Genomic DNA, 5,257 nt, shown 5'->3' with positions numbered 1-5,257 from the left:
TTTCAGAAGACTCCTAAAAAAGGAGTCAGGTTACGAGCTAGAAAGCGAACCAGAATGCAACAAAAACGAACCCAAAGCCAGCATGACAGACATTGCCAACATAACGATGGAGACATACAAGAGACGAATGCGTGAAGACAATGAACCAGGACTTGTGCAACCCACAATTTCCAACACAACCAACTTTGAACTGAAAGGAAACATACCTGCTCAACTAAAAGACATATTTCCAACACAGCCAGCTTTGAACTGAGGTCAACGACATCGTCGAATACTTCAACATAGCAAACATACTACGCGAAACAGTTTTGCTAAGAATGCTCCCCATTACTCTTAAGGGTGCAACAAAATATTTGCTAAAGGCACTCCCTCTAGGCACAATAACAAAATGTTCAAAATGCGTAAATAGTTTATACAATAGTTTTGCCCACCTCGTATAGTTTCCAAGTTGAAGAACGATATTGCAAATTTTGAGCAACAAGCGGGAGAGTTACTGGATGAGGCATGAGAGCGTTATAAAGGATTTCTTAGAAACTATCCTCAAATGATCTAAACGTGCAACAAGTGGTCTCAATTTTCTATGATGGAGAAAACGTCACTACTAGGTAACTCCTTGATTCTCAAAGTCGACTCACAAATATGACTAGAAGAATCATGAATTCTGCTTCGGATGACATTCTATAGAATATCATAACCCTCGACAAGATATGACTAGAGGAATCATGAATTCTGCTTCGGATGACATGGCGGTGGTATTAGAAATATTGCATAACATGGATAGGAGGATGACTAAAATGGATCAAACAATCCATGCGATACGAGTGGGGTGTGAAAACTGTAACGAGCCACTTTTAATTAAAGATTGTGGTCTTGATGAAAATGGAAACCGAAATGATCAAGCTTGCTATTCGAGCAGTAATGGTTATGATGAAGACTAGAGAAATCTAAAAAAGAAGTAGTTACCTTATGATAAGTACAAGAAATCCAAGGAAGCGAACTACTTGACGTGAGATCTTAAGGTCATGTTGTGAGTGGCTGTTGACCCGTGTTTTGGAGTCTCACGAAGTGAGACGTAAGGTCTCACGATGGGAACGTAGATTAATGACCCCAACCCTAATTTTCAGGTATTTAAGGGAATGAGAGGCTAGAGTTTCCCACCCTCAGCCGCTCTCACCCTCTAAGCCTCTAGAAACCCTATTTTTCATATCACCCTGAGTTGTTGAGCATTTTGCTTGTAGAAAAGAAGGAAAAAGAAAAAGGAAGAAGTATCTTGGGAAATAAGTTGCTTGGGATCATCATCACCATCAACTTTCATCTTACTTGAACCATTTTAAGTATCAAGGCTCAAGATTGATTGCATTTCATGGCTAGATCTAGGCTTTTGGTCCATTTTCTTATGATTTAGCTTGGTTAGAGTGGAGTAAATCCATAATGTTAGGAATATTATGGATTTAAGTAGCCTTTGGAGTCTTATATCGTTCAAATCTAGGTTTTGGTAGAGTAATAGAGTTTGAAAGAGAATTTGCAGCCACATTTGCCTATTTTGACCACAAATGGTGAAGGGAAATGCAAGTTGCATGCATGCCTATAAAGCAAGGACTTTTATAGACCATTAGGGTCCCCTCTAGCTTCTAGAAAGGGTGAGGTTAGGTTCTAAATGGATTAAGACCATTAAAATAGTGGTTTTGGCTCAGACTGGGCTCACGACATGAGACATAAGGTCTCACGACATAAGGAAGGGTCACCGTCCCCACTGAGTCATCTGGGTTAGGAGTGAGGCACAGATTTGGATCGGACACGTCTCACGATGTGACCAAGGATTGGCCATGACGTGAGGTGTTGTTTTGTTCTTTTGGGCCTTATTGGGCCACTAGTTTCAAACTTAGGGCCTTATCATGTTTGGGCCCATTTGGAGCCTTGTGTGTCATTAAGGAAACTATGCCTTTTTTGGCATTAGGCCGATGATGGGTTTCAGGCTATTTCGGAAGATGGGTTGATAGTGGGATTTTTGTGTTATTGGATTGGGCCTTAGATTTGGACCAAGTGAGGAAGAGGATAAAAGGGTCTTTTACCCTTAGCATTAGGCCAGTAACTTAGATTCTTGATTATGGGTTAAGATCCAATTGTTAATTAGATATTTATTTAATGATGTCAGCGTGAGGAGTTTCCGGACCATAAATTTGAGATTTTCTCTGTGTGGTTCTAAAGCTGAAGTGAGTTTCCTCAATGTGTTTAGAGGGTCGAAGGCACCAAAGCCGACCCATGGTTTGATATGTTAGTATGCTAGTTATCTGCGTGACTCTTGCATGTGTTATGTGTATATGTTTACCAGGCAGGGTTTGTATGATTTTATGTTTATATGCTTATATGTGTTATGTGTATGTTTACCAGGCATGTGTTATGTGTATATGTTTACCAGGCAGGGTTTCTTGATTATGGGCCCGATGACTATTCTTTATGCTATTATCTTTGTGATTATCGCATGGGTTTGTATGATTTTATGTTTATATGCTTATATGTGTACCAAGCGGAGCCTAATGACTGACAGATCTGTATACCTATCAGGGCTCGATGTAGGGTGGGGCCCAATGACGAGCGGTGTCACACCCCCAACAGAGGTGACAGAACTAATAGGTTATGAGTATATCTACATTCATCTATGATCATGCAACACTAATTGCTTTGAGTATAAGTTTTTCGCAAATTGAACATGAAAATTGAATACCAACGCAATAACCCTATAACTAGCATACAATTTCGAAATCCATATGAAATTAAGGTTAGGATATTGCCTCACTTGTTATGTAGCAATAATAAGAATAATCCTTGAAGATCCTTGACCTTTGAAAGGTCACCCCAAGTGTTGCACCTCTAATGGAGTCACAAACACCCAATGCAACAAGATGGATTGAGAGACACTAGAAATTGGATAGGGTTCTTCAAAGAAACATAGGGCCGAAATTCCTAGTGCATGAAGGGGTTTATATACTTGTGGCTACTAGGGTTTTCAGGTGGAAACCCTAATTCCTTGCTTAGGGCTTAAAAAACCGATGCACCCTCCTTCTATAAGCCCTTGGACGAATTCTATAAGGCCTCCCTATAGATTCGTCCACTCCATGCCAAAAGAGTCCAATAGCCCAGTTTTGCAAGTATCAATGATTTGCAAAACAACCCCTCCATTACTAATCATTTCCTTTAATACCAAAATTAATATCCAATTAATTTATGATTAAATACTAATTGATAATATGATTTCCAAATAATATATTAATCTTAAAATATATTAATAAAATCATTTTGTGTACCAATTTATTATTTCAAATAATAAATCCTACTCTCTCTGCACTAGTCACCCTGTCAAGTTGCATAAGTGAAGGCGACCTAAAAGGACCACGCTCCAGTCAATTCAAGTACATACCAAGGGTGTATCCCACTTGGATAAGTCTAATAACTATTATTGCAAGTATGACTTCCAAATTTGATCAACAATCGTAGGTTTCAACAGCCACTATCGAACTCTGAACTAGTCAATGACGTGTCCTTTAGATAAGTGATCAAATATCCCACCTTTCTACAAGATATCGTATGGACATGAGACGTGGATTATAATCATTCTCTCTATCCAAGGTTTGTTTCTTGATTTTCCAATTTATGACGAATAACTAATTGAACAAATCAAATCAGTCTAGGCTTGGCCAAGCGCTTAGGGTGTCATCACTAAACCATCGAGGGGCCCACAAATATCGCTTTTATCCCATTTAGGGTAAAGGAATGGATAAACTTCGACACATATGCTTGCAATATTTACTCATCAAATCATGCACAACAATATGTTTTATAACATCAAGTTACTTATGCATTTACGTATTATCAATGCATAACTGACTCGTAAACAACAACTTATATGTCTCGTTTTAAGAATATAAGATATTATCGTCTCAAAATTACTCGTGATAAAATCCATGAAGTAATTCTTGAGTGTGGGTTTATCCAATACACAAATTCTTATTTCAGGAGTACTCATGAACACTACAACAAACATTTATTATGTCTAAGCACTTAGACAATCTACAGTTGGATTCATGATAGTCTTAATTCACTACTTACATCCAAAGTATGATCGATTGTGGATATTTGAATAACCTAGTTATCCGGGAAGTAAAACATGCGAAGTGAAACACAAAAATAACCTAATCCAATATGGTCTCAAAACTTTTGAATATAAATAAAACACTTATTATTTAATCACCATATTAATTAGACCTTATTCATTGTATAATGTTTCGACCAATCAACTAAATACTTGAATTAAAACATTAATCATGTCATGCACAAAACACGCACACTATGTTTATCTATGGTCCTTTCTTTGTGAAATAGATCAAATGAACACATTTCCAATGATGCTCATTTCACAATTCCAAATCCTTATTACAAGTGTAAGAATACCAAATTCTTGCCCCTACTAGAATGTGTTAGAGTCTAAACTTACATTCAATGATCCTTTTGTAGTGTCTAGGCACCAAAGTCATAAAGACTTGGCCAATGATATTACAAAACATTCCGTTGGAGATTCATTACAAAAAAATTCCGTGAAAATGAAGTCTCACATTCAAAGAGCATTCCTTAAAAATCCTTTTTGCATTAAAGCTACTAACTCACATATAGATCTCAATATCCAACTCCCGTTGTGGAAACATTTTCATATTGTCATATAACTATCAATTTTGAACAAGAGTTACCTCTATTCAGAACATGTCAATATGGTCATTCCAAAAATATACTAAACTTCCAACTGTCCACAAGCAACCAATATTTGGTAAACCTCAGATTGTCCTTGACAGTTGTTTAACAACTTAATTCATATCCGGTTCTAGTCCTTTTCCCTCTTAATGCACTAGGCATTTGGAAAATTAGAACGAGTGAATGTTATAGCAAATGTAATCGATCCTATATCCGAAGCATATAGGATTCGATACACAATGTCTTACATAAAGACCTGACATTCTCTTTCTATAATATTTCCATGTATCGAATCTTCCTATGTATAATCACTTCAACATGATATTCATATATACTAACGACTAAGTTCTATTAAAAACATCAATCTAATCTTTTAGATTTGAAATGAGGTATAAATGTCCTCTCCCTTAAGCCTTACTGTAGCGAAACAATTTCCAAATTCTGCAACTTTGTAAATTTGTAACCTTTGTTTCCTACAACCAACATTACCTACTTGAAACACTTAGTATAACAA

At 36.9% G+C, this 5,257-nt stretch overlaps 1 non-coding gene across 1 annotated transcript; it reads right to left on the bottom strand.

The window, feature by feature from the left end:
- Nucleotides 1–445: 445 nt before the first annotated feature.
- Nucleotides 446–551, bottom strand: LOC145018860 (small nucleolar RNA R71). The gene has a single exon (XR_013667220.1). It is a non-coding gene; the product is annotated as a small nucleolar RNA R71 (small nucleolar RNA).
- Nucleotides 552–5,257: the final 4,706 nt, after the last annotated feature.

The sequence above is a fragment of the Lactuca saligna genome, chromosome 9 (assembly GCF_052625555.1).
Source record: "Lactuca saligna cultivar CGN05327 chromosome 9, ASM5262555v1, whole genome shotgun sequence".
In the NCBI taxonomy this organism is placed as follows: Eukaryota; Viridiplantae; Streptophyta; class Magnoliopsida; order Asterales; family Asteraceae; genus Lactuca; species Lactuca saligna.
This window is presented reverse-complemented; position numbering and strand designations above follow the sequence as displayed.